At 40.2% G+C, this 20,667-nt stretch overlaps 1 protein-coding gene across 2 annotated transcripts in view; it reads left to right on the top strand.

Annotated features, from left to right (window-relative positions):
• Window positions 1-20,667, top strand: part of KCNAB1 (potassium voltage-gated channel subfamily A regulatory beta subunit 1) — a 451,035-nt gene that overhangs the window by 305,731 nt on the left and 124,637 nt on the right. The gene's annotated exons all lie outside the window — the stretch shown is intronic.

The raw sequence follows: 20,667 nt of genomic DNA, 5'->3' as shown, positions 1-20,667 counted from the left end.
TGCTGTGCACCTTACCATTGGCATACACTGATGCTGGCCTACATATCATCCTTTTTGCCTCTATACCCCCAGAACCTGACACAGTGGCTACTCAATAAATCCTCCATGAGTGACTACACTAAAGGTACTTAATGATGTTAAGGTTTCCCAGTAAGGGAATTTCCTTCCTGGGGGTTTATATAATCATTGTTTGTAGATGGCCCAGTCCCCAGGTCTGGACATGGAGGAATTCAGACTCAGCCACCACTTCTCTATAAACACCTTGAAGCAAATTATAGGGTTTTCTGTAAAACCTCAAACTGAAATAGAATATAAATAGCAACATTATTCAGAAAATGTCCTTCAATGATAATTCTTCCTTCCACAGATATTGGCCACTTTTTAGATGTTAGTTCTGCTTTATGCATACATGTATGTGCAAACTGCAAAAATCCTGGGGTGAGCCAGCTGCAAATTGGATTTCATCAGCAGCTCTGCATCTGATGTTCTGTGATTGGACTAGCCCTCGACATTGAAGATGTACTTAATGAGTCACTGAATTGGATCTTGATTGTCTTTTTTCCTGCCAATTTTATAGAGAAGCAGTGAATTCCAAGTTAATGGTGCTGGCTAGTCAATGCGTCTTGGCAATGAAATAAGGCTGCTTTGACCCATCAATGTCCGAGTTCATTCATTTAATCCATAGAAAAATGCCAGGAAGGTCTGAGTCCAGATTTCCTTTCTCTTGGTCTAAGGCTTAGAACCCACTTTCCTTTCAGCTAACAATTTACCACACCAAGGCTCCATCCCCTCAATGGAATCCTAATACTTTACAGAACAGCAACAAAGGCTTACAGCCAGTTTCCCAAAGTGAGCCAAATGAAACTTAAAGCTCATGCCAGAACATGCTTCTCTCTACATTTGTAAAAGAATGACTGCTTAGCAAGGCACTAATAAGAGAAAAGGGCAGAGTCTCCCAAAGATTTTTCAACTTTATATTTTTACCCTAGTTAGAAAACTGGAAAAGCAAATTGCAGTTTAACTTAAAGAAAAGAAAAAGTGTTGTGGGTGGGAACATGTTAAGATTTGCAATAATCATAGTGTTCTATAACACTTGAGACCAATAATAAGTACTACCAGGATCTAATGTGTCTAAATATAGTTATATTTACCAGTTAATCTAAGAGATACATTCTTTTTGTTCACTGAAAGAAATAATTCTGTTATCAAACAGCCCAGAGTCATATAAATAAATTCTCAATAATTTAATACACATTCCTCCAGTACCTGTTATTTTAATGATAAATCTAGAGTATATATATTTTTTCTCCTTTTGCAGAACAGAAGAGGCAATGATATGTAATTATTCAAAATGTATTTTGTCTAACTGGTAGAGATTGGGATACTGGGATTTCCTTATCTAAGTAAGATCAATAGAGACTATAATCTACTAGCTTGCCTCTGGCAGAGCCTATAAAGAAAATGCCATAAAGGAAGGTTAAAAATTGTAATATTTGAGACTAGCTTGTAATATGATACCATGGGGAGACATAGCTCAGCTTAAGGCTCAGTAGTTCACAAAAATGATCCTCTAAATTCCTTGGTTGTTTTTTTCTTTCCCTATTATGGTAACTATAGTCATGAATATCAGTTCAAGGAAGCACTTTAATATTTCTGCAGGATTATACTTGAATAGTCCAGAGCTGTTGTGTCTTTTTTTGACATGATTTGAAGTTAGAATCTCCATTCAATGAACATTTGTTGAGTGTCTGTCCTGCCCCTGGCCCTGGGCTGAAATCTGAGGACATAAGTGTAGATTGGATGATATTTGCCCCTAACTACTTACATGTGAAGGAAGAAAGACATTTCTTTGATTCTTACAACTGGTCTTACTTTTCTCTAATGTCCCCTTTCTTGCTAAGGCAGACAAGAGGGCATTTAAAATATTCCATTTAAAGATACTTCTGTCTCTTCTGATTTCAAGGGTTAAACTCTGCATTAGGAATTTCTGTTCCCTTCTCCTTCCTTCTTCTCCAAATGGTGTCAATGAGTAGGAGAAAGCATAGGAAGCTTCCAGGCCACCATGCTGTCCTGATCTCTCGGTCACCTGAGATTAGTGTGAAACTTCCTGCTAGGACTCAGAATTCTCCTGGGCACCCTCGGCCCAAGGAGCATGTACTTGATCAGAGATTCCCATGAACCTCTCTGGCTATTTCTAATCCCTTCTTACTCTGGAGAGCCTTATCATACTAGCCAGATTGGGGTGGGGGGCGGGGGGGCGGGCGGTTAGTGAGAAGGTGTGAGCCTAGTCATCACTCACCTCTGATATTTCTTTTCCTCTCTTCCCCTCTCTAGCAGAAGGAGGCTCTATTTTCCTTCCAGTCTGAGACTCAAGGTCAGAGTTAGCAACTGGACTACAGTAGGTGACCATGTAATTTATTATTCAAAGTAGTGCACTTTGGAAAGTAACAGGATGGGTTGTCCCAACAATAATTGTGCACCAAGAAACAGGTGTAATCAGAGGCTGGCCTAGGTTAACCAAGATGTATGTTCTCTAGTTAAAGTGAAGTCGCTCAGTCGTGTCTGACTCTTTGCGACCCCATGGACTGTAGCCTACCAGGCTCCTCAGCCCATGGGATTTTCCAGGCAGGAATACTGGAGTGGGTTGCCATTTTAAATTCATATATCCCACTTTCAGATTTAGGATTCTTTGCCTCTTGTTTCTATTATTCTTCCTAAATAACAGTGCATAGTGATATAGCAAGAAGTCCTCCAGTAAAATCTTTGTATATGCTGGAGTTCTGAAAGGAAAGTTTACCTGTGTATGTGTGTATCCAAGAGTCTGGAAACATAAGTGGCCATTGGCTGAACCCAGTAATAGAATCATCTTGACAGCTTCTACAAGCCACAGAAAGAAAGACATGAACATTAGCGGGTAGGAGCACAGATGAATTTTGGTTCGACCTGTAAAACATTTTCTAGGTATACCTTATGCATTGGTTACTCAGTTGATTCTTGTGGTGGTGGTAGTGGTGGTTGTTTTGTAGCATTTAGATACATTCAGAGTTAACTCCAGGAAGCAATATATTCACTCATGTCTGAATAGATACAAAAGTCAAGGAATGAGTTAGTATGAGTCAGAGTTCTGTTCTGTGACTTTGCAGAGAGAATGTCCAACTCCTGAGCGCTATTTGCCTATCTGAAAGAACTATTTCTTGATTTAGCTGAGGGGTTATTCACGTATCCATCCATCATGCTGTCCTTCCATCCAGCCATTCGTTCATTCTGTGTATTGGTCTAGTGAAGGAAAACAAAGTGGAGCCAAAAATAGAGCCAATGAGATTAAATATGCAAATTCTAACAATTTAAAACTGATGTCCTGTTCACAAATTTGATTCTAAGCTTTCTAGAAGCCAATCAAAAATCTCTTGCAAGTTTCACAACTTAATGTCCACTAGGTAATAGCTAATAAGGTAACAATAACTAGAACAGTTAGCACTTACTGAGTTCACTCTGTATGGTGGGTACTGAGCTAGGCTGTGTACATGAATAATTTTTTAAGTCCCTGCAGTTTTCCTTGGAGAGAAAAACTAAGAAATATCCATTTTATAGATGTGGAAATAAAGTCTTAAAGAGAATAGGTAAAAGAGCCAAAATCAGATGGAGGAACTGACCTGGAGAGCCTTTGTTCTCTACCTTAAATGTTAAAAAAAAAAAATTTACTCCTTTTTGGTTCTAGATTTCACAATAACTACTGCTTCTTGGGGGTGGGGAGGTTACAATAAAGATGCCTTAGGCCGTGATTTCCGAAGCCTTTGATGATACGGGAGATGTACTCATTGTACCTGATGCTTCTCTTTGGAACACTAAAATAACATAATGGTGGTTTAGTCACTAAGCCATGTCCAGTTCTCTGCGACCCCATGGACTGAAGCCTGCCAGGCTCCTCTGTCCATGGGATTTTCCAGGCAAGAATACTGGAGTGGGTTGCCATTTCCTTCTCCAGGGGATCTTCCCCAGACAGCGATCAAAGCTAGATCTCCTGCACTGGCAGGCAGATTCTTTACCAACTGAGCTACCAGATAATGTAATAACATAATAATTTTTGTAATGTTTATTTCCCCAACTAGACTTTACAGGCCATGAGGGCAAGGTGTGTTTATCTTTTTTACTGCCTTGTCAGCTCTTGCATACAGTGGATGCTTAACACATATTTGTTGAATAAATTAATGAAATAGGAGACTGAGAACTATTTATAAAATAATTTGAAATTCCACAAATGAACCTTAGTTTAGTCAGAACATGACGTTTTATTTTTTCTTCCTATTTTTCCCCTCAATTCTGCTTCTATTCCTTTCCAACCTCAATGCACATGCACACGTACACACACAGACACACACACACACACACACACAGACACACACAGAGTACTCATTACCTTGATAATTTAAGTGAATTCACTTCCTAATTTCTTTCCTTGACCTGAATTTGAGTGCAGGTCTTGATGAGCAAAGAGGGAATTCAAACTTTCTTTTTCACAAAATATTTGTCTTCACTTCTATTCAGAAGAGTTATTGATCGTTATTTTTCTTTTTGCTGCATAATTGGCTACACAGAACATTTCAGTGGGGTTCTTAACAGTGTGAATGATTTGATTCACTACCAAGTCTGTCCACCAGTCCAATAAGGTTATTATTGTTCCCTGTGAAAGCACACAACTGATAGATTGCCTTTTCACCACCACTTCACCTTATGCAACAGCTCCTGAAATGATCACTCCCGTTAGTTATTATCAGGACAATACCTAACATTTGTAAAGAACTCTGAAACTCTCTAGCCCTTTCACATGCTTTGTCACATTTGACTCTCAGAACCACCTGTGAGCAGGTTAGGTGGGCACTGTGTTTATGCATATTTCACCCGCAGAGACACTGAAACTTGGGGAGGTTAAGTGACTAGCCCAGAATCCTGGTGTGAGTGATGAGTGGAGCCAAGCTTTAAAATCAAATGTCTTTGCTGCTGATTCCTGCTTCTCAACACTATACCTCCTTGTCTCCAGTTTCACTTGAAGTCTTTTTTTTTTAATTTTGAGGGGGCTACAGGTATTATGGGAAGAGTAGTCAGAGATGACTTCTGCAAAACAATTTGACGGATTGCTGCTGAAAGTGTCTATTTGGGGAGAAGGAGAAAAAGAAGGTATCAGCCATTAGAGAGATGAGCTGAAGATTCAGAGGCAAAACTTAAGAGAGCTCACTGGGGTCTGGAGCTGTATGTGGGTGTTTTGTTCCTGTGGGTTCAGCCTAGAAGTCCAGCTCCTGCTAATAGTTAGTTAACATTGCTAGATGGTGATAAACTACACCAAGTTAACCTGCAAAATGCCAAAAGAAAGTGATCCTGGCTGAGATTATAAGCTCATTATAACTATGGGAAAACATACCCAGAAAGATGGTTCTTGTTCAGCTGTGCAGCTAGTCTGAACCAGAGCCTTTGTTCCTCTTGTTCAAACCTGGAGGAGTCCCAGTTCCATCCAGGCTAAGGCTAGGCAAGGTGGAGCTACCCCAGAAGGCGTCTGTGCCTTCCCATGTCCTGGTATGTGCTCTTCCCAATTCCACCTGCAGGGGCAGCACCCCAGACTGTCAGCTGGGCCCTCCATGCGCTCCTCACTCAGGTGCAGGCTCATCTTCCCCAGAAGGTTGTCCCCATCCCCTGTCATCCCAGCCCTTTTCTGTGATTGATCTTAGCAACGAGAGGGACGTGGTTCTGGTTTTCCAATGCAGTAAATGTCCTTTTCTTCAAGAGCAATACATACTAAATACAAAAGGTTTATAAAATATAAATATATGGAAACTAAAAGTCAACCATATCTTACCACTTAGAAGAACTACCAAGATTTACATTTTTAGTGAATTTCCTCACAGGATTTCTTCTGTGCATTATAATAGATTGTACTGAAACAAACTTTATATCCTTCTTTTCTCATTTACCATGGTAATCCAGGCATTTTCTTTTGTAAGTAAAGCATTCTATTTAATGAATTTTAAATAGTTACATAATAATCCATAATACTGATGAAACTTAATTTGATTCTCCTCCTGTTATTGGATGTTTTTCTTCCTTTAATCATAATAAACGACTACAATCCTTATTTTTTGTACATTAAATGAATTGCAAATCCTTGAATTTTTCTTTTAGGTAGATTGTTAAAAGTAGAATTAGCAGGCTGTGACTTGGGACTCTTGATACACTGCATCAGGGGAAAAAAGCAATTCCTTGTTAACTCCTTAGCATTTTGGTGTGAGTGATGGGATAATGTGTTGTGTAGAGCAGAGACACAATGTCTTTTGTGTGAATGAAAGGACTTAACCCCTTTGCGAGTATTTGCATTTTAAAAGAGGAAACTTGTCAACTAGTGCATCTTAAATTGGTAGGAATTTAGGCAGTAATATTTGTAATATTGAGGAAATCAAAATTGTAATGAATGTAGAACTGTCAAGAAAGACAGTTTTTCTAACAAGCATTAATTAAAGTCAGGCCCATGAAGACCATAGCTTACTGTGATCAAAGTAAACACAGCTCTTATAACTCTGCCCAGCTCCTTGGTAAGATGATCAACATGAGCCTGGCATTGTGTCAGGGCCTGAGAAACAGGTAAATGAGACATGATATCTGTCCTCAAGAAGCCCATGAGCTTGTAGAGGGACAGAGCAATAAGACTATGCACGAAGTAACAAAGAAGGGCAGAAGTGAGAGGCCAGCTCAGTGGAAGAATAGCACCTCGTCAGGAAGCCTTGGGAAGGGGACACTGGAGCTGAGTCTTGCGACTTGTGAGAAAAGCATTCCAAACAAATGCATGTGCAAAGAGCCCTTCTTCTTGATCCTTGAGAATCATAGGGTGCTAATTTCCTCTTCCTCACTCCAGGCAGTACTTTGTTCTTGTCAGTCATCTACACCTTAGCGAGAAAAAGTTGTTCTCCCTTTCCTGAGAGCAGAAGTTCATAAAGGGAAGAGAGACAGAGCCTGGGAGCTGGTGATACTTGAGACCAGAAGGGGCAAGAATAAAGAAAAGGTACAGAAAGGGCAATCAGCCTGAGACAGGACCGCTGAGCCATACAGTTGGGAAAGGGAGGTTAAGCACATAAGAATACAATGGGGCCCCAGAATTGTGTAACCCTAGGTCCCAATACCACAACCGTAACCCATCTAGGATTACCCACCTGGCCCCAAAGGAAACTTCCTTAATCTGATCCACTAAGTCTTAGTTCTCTTCCAAAACTTCTCCGGCAAAGATTCATCTCCTCTCTGTTTACAGCTCTGTTTAAATAAATTAGTTCTTAGTACACAGTCCGTAGCAACTTGGGGACCTTTTCTATCTTCTCTGCCTGGATAGAGTTAAGCTGGTGGCCAGCAGCCTTGTGAGTCTTGGCTCCCAACTCTTTCTCTAACCTCATCTTGAATTGCTCCCACCTCCCACACTGACCACCACACTCACCTCCTTCTGCTCCTCAGGCTTGTCCCACCTCAGGGCCTTGCTCATCTCTCTGTCTGGCTGCTCTCTTCCCCAAGGCCTTCTTGGGGGCTGACATAACTCATTCTTATCTTGTGTGCCCCTGCTTAGGTGTCACCTCCTCCGAGGGGCTGCCCCTGACCACCTTGCCTTTGCCATCAGCCAGCGTCTATGTTTGCAAAGCACCTCTCAGTCATTGAACTTATTGCTGTGCCTACTTGTTTATTTGGCCACTTTACTGAAGTGTAAGCCTCATGAGGTCAGGAATTTGATTTGTTTTGTTCATTGTCCCAGCCCTGGAACCTGGAACCTGCCTTAAGAGTAGGTGCTCAATAAACACGTCCTGAGTGTATGAATAGCATCAGCTTTAAAGCGTGAATTATTCAAAGTTATGGCCTTAGATCCCACAGTAGCTCCAAAGTGTTCATTGGATGCCTTGTACTAAAAACCATTCTTCATCCAAATGTCTTTTTCAGGCAAGGCTACCTCAGCCTTTCACAACTTTCCTTCTCATTCCCCTTTCCATGCCCTTAATTCCACACCCCACGAGTTGTGAAGTGGTCTGTTTCGGTCCCACTGGTCATCCCATCTCCACTCAGCAAAGCATGCTAGTGACTTCATTTTTTTCTCTTTTCAAAAAAGGGAAGAACAGGATGAAATCAGTTCTGTTGAATTTTGAACCAGTACGAGTGGTACATCTCTCTCTCTTTTTTTTTTTTTTTTTTTGCCTATTTTCCTCTCCTGTTGTTTCGGTCTGAAGGCTGATCGGCAGAGGAGTGAGATGAGTGGCAGTTCACCAACTCCCGCCACCGCTGCGGCATCAATCACAGAAACTGTGGAAAGCTTCAGTCAGGGGTGGGAGGTTGGGAGGCCTAAAGCACATGAGGAGGTGTCAGGAGGGGGTGTGGATGCCTAGCAAAAGAGTTGCGGAAACTCATTTTCTTTTTTCTCTAAGCCTCCCAAAATGGCCTGCCCCAGGCAGGGACCCCATCACTGCCTGTCTCTCTAGGGAATCGCTAGCAGTTGGGTCATTTCAGATGGGCAGGCCCCCTGAAGGCAGAGTGAGACAGGGGAAGCAACACGGACTTCAACAGCAGAGCTCTGCTCCTGACTCTCATGCATGCTATGTGTGTGTGACCCTTAACCTCTCTCAGCTTCTACTTCCTCATGGATGAAATGGGCACAGGAGTGTTTACTTGGAAAGACTGCCTACCTTTATATACATGAATTGTGTGTAAAAGCACCTAGAATGATGCTGGCATATGGTAGGTGCGCTATAAATTGTTGCTATTATCAAAAAGCTGAGTTCAGCTGCAGGGAAAATAAAGTGTGCTTATGTTTACTCAATAAGTGAAGAAAAAACAAAAAATAGGTCATGATTGCCTGTACTTCTACATTTTGAAAGTCAAAGATATGTTACAGATGTTAAACAGCGTAGTAGATTCAAAATAGATTCAAAACTTTTACTGAATCATCCACTTTGGCATCGTGCTATCAAAAATTAGTCTTCATCAGAGTTTTTACTAAAACAACCAGCTATTTGGCTGCCACTGTATGGACAGCATCTATTTCCTGCCATGGTTTTCTTTCTTACCATATAATGATGACACTAGAGTTGGAGATTGACTTCTTTGCGGCCATATCTAAGAATTGTCAGATCCCCCGTTATTCTGCCATCAATATTGCCTATTGATGGCATTGCCAATACTGCCTCCTATCCTATGAATTCTTGCTTAGAACTAGTGAAATCAGTCAACTTGAATGAAGTACCACTACTGATTTTAACCAACTGAAATTAACTAATTTCTTACAATGAACTGATTCACAAAAGCATAAAGCAAGGTTATTTCACAGGATTTTATAGTTTCCCTGTGGTAATTATTTTAAAATGCCTGGAGTCAATTTTTTTTAATTGTATATTTTAGTAAAAATTTACCCAAGCCCAAAGAGAGAAATTTGATTTCATTTTCAAACTTCAAAAGAATTTCAAAAGATCTTAGGGTCCTGAAGAATATATTCTTCCAATGCCTTGCTGTTTCATAAAAGGGTGGTCTTCTCTCCCTTGCTCCCTTGCATGAATCTATCGGAAGAGCTTTCCCTTTGTGTCAAATACAGTCAGAAAGGATTGGCGTGGAGAGAGCTCCATATCTCGGAGAGCTGTTCTTGAGGCTATGAATGTGTATTCTGCTAGTCACCATGAGAAGATGTGGTTTTCTGCCCTCCAGTGAGCGCCACTTCATCGTCACCACAGAATGAGATGTAATTTCCCTACTTTTGAGACATCGCAAACTAAGATATTGGGTAAAAAGACCAGTGTAGAGGCTGAAGAATGAAAATAAACTAAATTCAGCACTCTAACCTGACCAATCATTAGCCGTTTATAATAGGGCTCCAAATAAAGACACAGGCCAACAGCATTCAGTTCTCACTGCATTCAGATCTCACTGATCTCACAGATCAGTTTTGATGTATTATTCTGCTGGAAAGAAGGAGCGTTATTAACCTCAAAATCATTTACAAGCTCTGGATGCATCTTAGTAGCTGCTGAGTAAACATCTGCCAAATTAGAAAAACAAAAAGGAAAGAAGAAACAAAACACAATGTTCTGTCAATGTGAGAGAGTCTATATAAGAAATGAAATGAAATGATAAAGAGATGTTGGCTTCAAGGGGTCCTCAATTTTGTTTTCTTTTTGTTTAATTTCTGGGTCTAGTGTTCACTCACTGCATTTCTTATTTGTCAACATTAGCATTCAACCTTAGTTTCAAAATTACTAATTCATACTCCTGTAAGAAAAAAATTTGCCAACTAGATAACAGTGTTTGTGTTCAATTCTTTTTGTTCTTAGCCTTTACAGTATCCAGTCAAAAGATCCTTTTCCAGAGTTATTTAAGTTCAGTTCAGTTGCTCAGTCATGTCCAACTCTTTGTGACCCCAGGGACTGCAGGACAGCACACTTCCCTGTCCATCACCAACTCCTGGAGCCTACTCAAACTCATGTCCATCGCGTCAGTAATGCCATCGAACCATCTCATCCTCTGTTGTCGCCTTCTCCTCATGCCTTCAATCTTTCCCAGCATCAGGGTCTTTCCAAATGATTCGGTTCTTCCCATCAGGTGGCCAAAGTATTGGAGTTTCAGCTTCAGCGTCAGTCCTTCCAATGAGCATTCAGGACTGATCTCCTTTAGGATGGATTGGTTTGATCTCCTTGCAGTCCAAGGGACTCTCAAGGGTCTTTTCCAGCGTCACAGTTCAAAAGCATCAATTCTTCGGTGCTCAGCTTTCTTCACAGTCCAACTCTCACATCCATACATGACCACTGGAAAAACCATAGCCTTGACTAGATGGACCATTGTTGGCAAAGTATTGTCTCTGCTTTTTAATATGCTATCTAGGTTGGTCATAACCTTCCTTCCAAGGAGTAAGTATCTTTTAATTTCATGGCTGCAGTCACCATCTGTAGTGATTTTGGAGCCTAGAAAAATGAAGTCTGACACTGTTTCCACTGTTTCCCCATCTATTTGCCATGAAGTGATGGGACCGGATGCCATGATCTTAGTTTTCTGAATGTTGAGCTTTAAGCCAACTTTTTCACTCTCCTCTTTCATTTTCATCAAGACACTCTTTAGTTCTTCGCTTACTGCCATAAGGGTGGTGTCATCTGTGTATCTGAGGTTATTGATATTTATCCCAGCAATCTTGATTCCAGCTTGTGCTTCATCCATCCCAGCATTTCTCATGATGTACTCTGCATATAAGTTAAATAAGCAGCCTTGATGTACTCCTTTCCTGATTTGGAACCGGTCTATTGTTACCACATCCAGTTCTAACTGTTGCTTCCTGAGCTACATACAGGTTTCTCAGGAAGCAGGTCGGGTGGTCTGGTATTCCCATCTCTTAAAGAATTTTTCACAGTTTGTTGTGATGCATACAGTCAAAGGCTTTGGTATAGTCAGTAAAGCAGAAGTAGATGTTTTTCTGGAACTCTGACTTTTTTGATGATCCAGTGGATGTTGGCAATTTGATCTCTGGTTCCTCTGCCTTTTCTAAATCCAGCTTGAACATCTGGGAGTTCACGGTTAATGTGCTGTTCAAGCCTGGCTTGGAGAATTTTGAGCATTACTTTGCTAGCGTGTGAGACGAGTGCAATTGTGTGGTAGTCTGAACATTCTTTGGCATTGCCTTTCTTTGGGATTGGAATGAAAACTGACCTTTTCCAGTCCTGTGGTCACTGCTGAGTTTTCCAGATTTGCTGGCATATTGAGTGAAACACTGTCACAGCATCATCTTTTAAGATTTGAAAAAGCTCAATTGGAATTCTATCACCTCCACTAGCTTTGTTCCTAGTGATGCTTCCTAAGGCCCACTTGACTTCACATTCCAGGATGTCTGGCTCTAGGTGAGTGATCACACTATTGTGGTTATCTGCGTCATGAAGACCTTTTTTGTATAGTTCTTCAGTGTATTCTTGCTACCCCTTTTTTAATATCTTCTGTTTCTGTTAGGTCCCTACCATTTCTGTCCTTTATTGTGCCCATCTTTGCCTGAAATGTTCCCTTGGTATCTCTAATTTTCTTGAAGAGATCTCTAGTCTTTCCCATTCTATTGTTTTCCTCTGTTTCTTTGCATTGATCACTGAAGAAGGCTTTCTTATCTCTCCTTGTTATTGTTTGGAACTCTGCATTCAAATGGGTGTATATATTTCCTTTTCTCCTTTGCCTCTTGCTCTCGTTTCTCAGCTATTTCTAAAGCCTCCTCAGACAACCATTTTGCCTTTTTTCTTTTCTTTTTCTTGGGGATGGTCTTGATCACTGCCTCCTGTACAGTGTCCTGAACCTCTGTGCATAGTTCTTCAGGCACTCTGTCTATCAGGTCTAATCCTTTGAATCTATTTGTTATTTCTACTGTATAATCATAAGGGATTTGATTTAGCTCATACCTGAATGATCTAGTGGTTTTCCCTACTTTCTTTAAGTCTGAATTTGGCAATAAGGGGTTCATTATCTGAGCCACAGTCAGTTCCTGGTCTTGTTTTTGGTGACTATATAGAGCTTCTCCATCTTTGGTGGCAAAGAATGTAATCAATCTGATTTTGGTGTTGACCATTTGGTAATGTCCTTGTGTAGAGTCTTCTCTTGTGTTGTTGGAAGAAGGTGTTTCTATGATCAGTGCAGTCTCTTGGCAAAGCTCTGTTATCCTTTAACCTGCTTTGTTTTGTACTCAAAGGCCAAATTTGCCTGTTATTCCAGGTATTTCTTGACTTACTATTTTTACATTCCAGTCCCCTATAATGAAAAGGACATCTTTTTTTTTTTTTTTTTTTTTAGTGTTAATTTTAGAAGGTCTTATAGGTCTTATAGGTTCTTCATAGAACCATTCAACTTCAGCTTCTTCATCATTACTGGTCGGGGTATAGACTTGGATTACTGTGATTTTGAATGGTTTACCTTGGAAATGAACAGAGATCATTCCATCATTTTTGAGACTGCATCCAAGTACTGTATTTCGGACTCTTTTGTCCAGGAGTCTTCGGTGGAGGTGTGAGTTGGTGGTAAACCATAGAGTCTCCCTAGCCAACAAGAGTGAAACAAGTGAGTGACAACAGTCTTTATCCACAGCAAAAGAACAGTATAAGAGCATCCCTGTCAGCATCATCAAACACCTGCTACGTGTCCAGGACTTTGCTCTATGTTGGGAATAAGCAGATACTTTAGACACAGTTCCTGTCCTCGCAGATCTCAGTCTGGAAGGAGAAACAGCCTTCCTTCCAGGAAGGAAAAACTCACATTACATATAATATGGGCTTTCCTGGTGGCTCAGTCAGTAAAGAATCTGCCTGCAGTGCAGGAGACCTGGGCTCAATCTCTGGATCTGGAAGAACCCGTGGAGAAGAGAATGCCAACCCACTCTAGTATTCTTGCCTGGAAAATCCCATGGACAGAGGATCCTGGTGGGCTACAGTCCATGGGTTGCAAAGCGTCAGACACGACTGAGCAACTAACACACAACAACATGCACCATGATGTGTGGCACTCTGAAAGCAGGTGTAGAGGGCTGAGCCCACAGAGAAGACAGGCATTAGTTTTACCTTCCTCTGTCAAAGAAAGTGAAGGGCAAACTCATGCATGATGACTGGAAGCATTTGCTTTTGATTAAGTGTATATTTAAATATCACCCCACCTCTCAGTCAAGCTCATGCCTCAGTCTCAGTCACGTGGCTGATTTTACTTTCTAAAGGGAAAGTAGGAAATGGAATTGGGAAGATTTGGAGCATGAAATCTGTCTTAGATGCTTTTTTGTTTATTTTGCCTTTGAAAACTACACAGCTCATTACAGGGAAACTAACACAAATCTCATTACAAAGTGGATGATACAGAAGGCTTTACCTTTGCTTCATCTTGTGGAACTTCTTTGAAAACAAATCATCACCCCAGGGTGAAGAAAACTTTGAAAGCTTTTGATTTTTTCTTCTCAGTGTTGAAAATGCAAGTATATCTGTGATATTCACACAGGAAAGTGTGATCACTTGGTTGTTAAGAGAGATGTGATTTTGGACAAAATTTAGAAGGCAGCAAAGTTTATTTTCCCCTGTGGGGCCACTTCCTAATCTTCCTGCCATGTGTGCGTGCTAAGGCACTTCAGTCTTGTCTGATTCTTTGCAACCCTATGGACGTAGCCCTCCAGGCTCCCCTGTCCATGAGATTCTCCAGGAGAGAATACTGGAGTAGGTTGCCATGCCCCTCTCCAGGGGATCTTCCCAACCCAAGGACTGAACCTGCAGCACTTAAGTCTTTTGCATTGGCAGACAGATTCTTTACCACTAGCACAACCTAAGCCCTGCCACCCTACTTTTATTCCCTCTTCCAATTCTCTCAGAACTTGAGCGCCTTATTTCTTGACTGTTTCATCTAATCCCTCCAAGCTGACATAAGGAAAAGTCTGAAACTTCTTCACAGTAAGGTATAAATGACTGATAATAGTTTATAACCAAATCTCTCAAACTGGGGCAGCAGAAGGTGCCAAGGGGCACCTGGTAAAGCTATGGGACCAACATGGCACATCTCTGAGACAACAAACTTACTTGAAGAATTAGTAAGGAAACATTATTTTATGTTAAAACAAACACAAATATAATATGGAATGAAATGTGAAATGATTGAATGAATGAATCACACTAAAGTAAATTGTTACAAAAGAAATATCATGCATGAGGCTGAAACCCCAGAGCCCTGGGGATGGCAAATCCTCTTCTGTCTCCTCTGCCCTAGTGGGTAAGCCCAGCAGACTCCAGCTATAGACGGGTGGATGAGGCTGTTGAAGAGCCCTGTAATGGGAGACCTTAGAGTCAAGATTTATATTCATGTAGAGGTAATACAAGCAGCAAGCCTGAATTGGAAGTAAATTCAGCAAGGGCCTAAAAATTGTTTGTAACTTACTAAAATCAAACAAAGGAATACTGAACACCAACGCTATCAACTTTATTATACACATTTTAAAGAGTAGCTGTAGGATACGGCATATTTCACTTTCAAAACTCTTCAGGATTGCCTACCCTAATAGTTTGAAAAAGATGCTTGTAAACCCATGTTGCTTTGTGGCAGATGGATGCACGAAGAGACATTTTTAAAATGACATATTTCTTTTAGCTACATTCAAGATGCTTAAAGTATGGACCCCTCTGGCAGTCTGGTGAAGTTTACGGACTCCTTAGAAAAAGTGCTTTTAAACACGTAACATAAAATATACAAGAATCTGATTAACTAGATATACAGTTCAAAATATCTAAAATCCAAATTTGTGACCTAATAAGACATGCACTTCTTTCTCAATATATTAAATAACAAGCTCTAGGAGTAGGCTGAGTACCAAATTTCCAAAAGGTGATAGGTATAAATAGCGAGTGCAAATTATTTTTTGAAATCTCTGAGGTAACTGTGATGTGGTAGAAAAATACCTGTAATTTCTTTTGATGGCAAAGTAACAGTTAATGTGGGTACTTCTGTGCTTTCTTGCCAACATTTATACTTGAAGGAGGAGCTAAATTTCAGTTAGAAGTTGGTGAAAAATAAAAATGTATTTTTCTCATGCATGTTCATGAACCCCAAATGATATGCCCTTATATAAAAAGGTTCCAGATTCTCTTGACTTCAGCTGAATTATTTCCAGCTATTCTGATGCCTTAGATACTTGGGACAGAAAAAGCAGTGAGTAACTTTTACTTAAGTGATAAATAGATTTTGATGAGCATTTTGCAACCCTTATCACCATCTCCATCCCTGCAGATCATCCAAGTTCTGCTCTCGTGCACAACTTTGTGTTCCAACTCCATTTCCCTCCTTCTGGCAGTCACAGAAGAAAGGTTCTAAATTTCTCAGACCCACATGAATTCTCCAAACTGCCTTTCCCAACAAAATACCACCTTCTCCTTCACCTCCATTATCTATCTTTAGCCCCTGTTTCCCACTATCTTAATGGTCCTAGCAAAATGACTCACAATTCACATATAATAGATTTAGGATGTTTGCAATGTCTAAGCACAAATCCATGAAGTAAGAGGATAGGGTCACAGAAATAGGTCTTGAAACCACAGAAGCAACCTTCTAACAGCTTTAGTCCTGAATCGGAACCCCACCAGCTTCAGTGTTTGAGATGCCACTTTTTCTAGAAAATAAGAAAGGAAGAAACTAAATATCATTTTTTTGAACACTGAAGTTTCCTGTGAATGGTGCTGCATTTATATTTTCTCAATCTCCTAAAGAAAGAAAAAGCAAGGAGCTATTAATATCCCTATTTATGAATGAGAAAAGAAGCTTAAAAAGTTTAAGTAACCTGCCCAATGTCATACACAGTTCTGTTGAACTAATTAATTAACTATAGGGAAATCTCTTTTTTGCTCTACTTCTGTAGACTTTTCTAGAGTGCACAGATCAACAGGTGATTTTTATATGTCCAAAGAAAATGAATAAGAATCTAGTTGGAATTTACAACAGATAAATGGCTTGAACCTTTCAATCAAAGAATTTGAAAGAATCCCATTCTACTTTGCTGCTATTTAGATAAAGGAAGGAATGAAACAAAGTTTCATTGTGCTACTATCAATGTCTGTCATCAAAATGCATGGCTAAACCATTTATATGCCTGGTGGTTTCCAAATGAATCATTAATCACTGTCAACAGTGATGAACGGTGCCCTCATAAGAAAACGTTATTACCATTTGTAGTCACCTTCATGGCTGTAAAAAGGTATGTTCTCATAAAACTATAAAAACCAGCTGGTTGACAAATGAACATACCTTCTGCTCTGTATTTTTCAAAACAGGTTAACTGTACATTTCTTTTTTTTTTTTCCATTTCACACCCCACGTTTGACTAGTAGCTTCCAGGTAAGGCCCCCCCACACAGCAGAATGTGATGTAGAAGGATCAGAAAGATGTTCAGCTAGACTAAAACAGCAGATGATGTAATGATCTGAGCCCATGGAAACCAGGTCAAACCAAATTTGTCTCTGCCAGTTTGACAAGGCCACTGGAGCCCTTTACATGTGCCTTCAGCTCTAAATAAGGGATTTTTCTCCTATGCAACATGCATCTGTCTTGGTCAAATGCAAGATACCTATTTTAGCCAACTGTTCCTTTCTTCCAAGCAGTTTACTGTAAGTAGGGTCTAAGATACACGTATGAGGAAGCAAGCAATTTAAAACAACACATTTAGGCTGCTAATCTGCTTTTAGCATCTTTGATTTGTAAAGGACCTGTAAACATCAAATGGCATGTGATACTGTGCCTAAGTGACACTTGATTTCAGTTCTTACAATTCTATTATTGTCTTAAAATAAAAAGAGCATGATGGATGCTCCACAAAACAACACTAGAAATTATATTTATTGTATCTGTCGTGGGACTAACCATTGTCCTAAAACAAGTTCAGCCACCGAGAGGACAATTCTGTCTTTAGAAAGAAGAAATGCAACCTTTGGCTTCTCAAGAAGCTATATCCCTTCTCCAGTAACTTTCCCAAAGCTTTGACTTAAGGTTTAGGATTTCCAAAATTTGACTGACAAAGCTAAGTGTCCCGTGCCCCCATATTGATGTCATTCATTTCTAAAATTAGCAGCTGAGCAGCTCAGGTTCACTTGGGAAAGAGGAGCTTTTATTTTGAGTTGAACAGGAGCACATACTAAAAATGAACACAGTGAGACTTTCTTCTGGTATGTCTGACACAGATAAAATAGGGAAACTAGTGCAGTGCAACTGCTTTGAATTAAATGGAAAAGAAATTCTATCTATTTGGACATTTGATGTGCTTCCAGAATTTTTGGTAGCCTCACCTGTGCTAATGCTGAGTAATTAAGAGATAAAATGCAATCATGTTAAGTTGTTTCCATGCACAATGTCACACAAGGTCATGAAGTGAGCATGAAAATTCCATTGAGTTGGATAGAGGAGGTTCTAGGATACCTGTCACAGTCCAGTGTGATGTGTTAAGTTGGCCATTATTTGGTGCTCTAGCCACACAAACAAGCTTTTGGATGATGTATTTTGGACTCATTAGATCAAATGTGTCAAGCATTTGAGCTTCTATTACCCAGCAGAGCTTAAATGGATCAAAGTGGCTAAATAATCACCCCACCTCCGCTTAGTATTGTGCAGACAGGAACGTGGGCTGGATGGAGATATGCCATTTGGAATCACGGAAATTGTGTTGGAAATCCACATGAACTGGAGGAAGTTATTTCCTCCTATCTTCTCCATCTGCTAAGTGAGTGGCTTTACTGGGTAGGAGCCTCACAATGAGACTTATCCCTGCAAAAACTAAGGAACCAGGTATGGCTTATGCACAGAAAATACCTCTCACTTTAAAAAACAGCTAACTGAATTTGGTTATCATTCCATTTGTTCTTGTTGTTGTTTAGTTGTTAAGTTGTGTCTGACTTTTTTGTGACTCCATGAACTGTAGCCTGCCAGATTCCTCTGACTGTGGGATTTCCCAGGCAAGAATACAGAAGTGGGTTGCCATTTCCTTCTCCAGGGATCTTTCCAACCCAGGGATCAAACCTGTGTCTCCTCCATTGGTAGGCAGATTCTTTACCACTGAACCAACAGGGAAGCCCAATCCTTCCACCTAGAGAGGAAAAAAATACTCTGTGAAAAAGTTAAATAATATAAAAACACCAAGGCTCAATGTGAGGCCTATCACCACTGTATCAATTCTGCTAAGTCACTTCAGTCGTGTCCGACTCTGTGCGACCCCATAGACGGCAGCCCACCAGGCTCCCCCGTCCTTGGGATTCTCCAGGCAAGAACATTAGAGTGGGTTGCCATTTCCTTTTCTTGTAATTGACCTTTTCTTATAGTGCAAAATCTTCTAAGGCTTTCATTCCAGAAAAGCTGGCCTGGGTGTTCAAACAGCAGTGGCAAGAACATGGGCCTGGTTGAGTACTTGCTACTTTGCAGTTTGTACTGGCTGGCGGTTCTCAAGTTTCTCAAGTTTGGCCCTCCAAACGCATATCAGAGTGATCACTGTCTCCCTAAATCACTGGCATAAGGGAACTTAGAGCAGGTCTCCCTACCTTGGGTGCTGAGATGCTGCTCAGTAAATGCCCAGTGTCATAATCCCACCTTATTTGAGTCTGTTAGAAAAATTTCTTCCTCTGCATAATTTTCTGCACCAAGCTCCTGTTCCCTATTGTGCTGTAAGTCATGAAAGATATTAAAATTACATGGAATTCCTTACCTAGATCTTTTCCCCCATGACACCCACATAGTTATGCAAGTGCAAACCTGAGATAGCTCCTCCAGGTGCTCTCAAGAACCTCCAGGGAGGACGTCCCCCACTCTATTGTGATTACACGGTTGCTCTTCTGTGTCCCTCAGAAAAGGATAGAGAACTCCTTAAGGGTAGAGAATTGTGCCTTGTTCCTCTCTGTATCTTCATGACCTTGCACATTGCTTTGAACATAGTAATCTGTCAATAAATCACTAATTCATCAATGTCGAATATCTCTACCTGCAAGACCGTTATTCACTTATATATTTTCTTTGATTTTTTTGCTCTGGTCTAAGTCTTTTTTTATACTCCCCACCATATAGCTTTCACTCTAGATTCCTACCCTTTAAAATCAGTAGACTTCTAGACCACAAAGCAAATCTTCTGGCTGTACATCCTGTGGTTTTCTGAGAAACTACTAAAAGAACAATTCTTTATGCAAATTAATTTCATGGGAGTGGTCCAAGTATTTTTCTCCTACTTAGCAGTTCAAAATATTTTTCACACACACCTTTATGCAATAGTTTCCTGCCAGGTGGACATATCCAATTCATATGGAAAATTTAGCAGTATGTCTGTGACAGCATAAGAAGAGTCAGAAAGCACCAAAAATAATTATGCTTTTGCATTTGTTTACTGAGAACACATTAGCATACATTATCATGTTCCAGTCCCACAGCAGCAATGCTGGATGAATGGTATAGACATTGCTACCCCATTTTACTATGAAGAAATTAAAGTCCAAGGAAGTGATATCTCCAAGGTCACCTAGCTGGTTGCAACAAAGTCACGAAAATCTGGCTCTTTCAACTCTTTGCACTGTAATGTCCTTTGAACCAAGCTAGGAAAGGAACTGTGTTGCTTAGGTGGAATTTTATAGACAGTAGCATGCAGGGAAAAGAAATAGATGCAAAAATAAGAGCACTGATTACTAGCTCTAAAGAAACCAAACTGTGGGATAATCAAGAGAGAATTTGGAAGAACTGAGCTGTAGAAAACTTTTTAGAAAAGTTGGTTCTGTTTTGTTTGGGTAGAAGCAGGGAGAAAAGCTGTATTCTCATAAAAGCATCTGATCAGAAAGTAAGGAATACACCTTTCTACCGTGTTTCAATAATGTCAGCTTCATCTCTTCACATTGGATCCCTACAAAATTCTATGAGATATCGTTTCTCTGAGAATTCGATTTCTTCTCTGATGGCAATTGGGCAGATGACAGGAAGATGGGTTGGGTCTGGGTCTCCACAAACACCTTACAGTTAAGATGAGAGCACCTAGTTCTTTTTCTACTTAGAGAATGAAAATATATTTCCTCTCCTTGGATCAACTTTTAAGGATGAAAAGCAAAAATGTTGAGGAAGGGAAGAATCATTTAAGGACTGTCTGACCTTTTTGTAGGAATTTTGTGTAGTTTTTTAATA

The sequence above is a fragment of the Ovis aries genome, chromosome 1, assembly GCF_016772045.2.
Source record: "Ovis aries strain OAR_USU_Benz2616 breed Rambouillet chromosome 1, ARS-UI_Ramb_v3.0, whole genome shotgun sequence".
Classification (NCBI taxonomy): Eukaryota; Metazoa; Chordata; class Mammalia; order Artiodactyla; family Bovidae; genus Ovis; species Ovis aries.
Note: the sequence above shows the minus strand (reverse complement) of the source record. Positions and strands in the feature narration are given on the sequence as shown.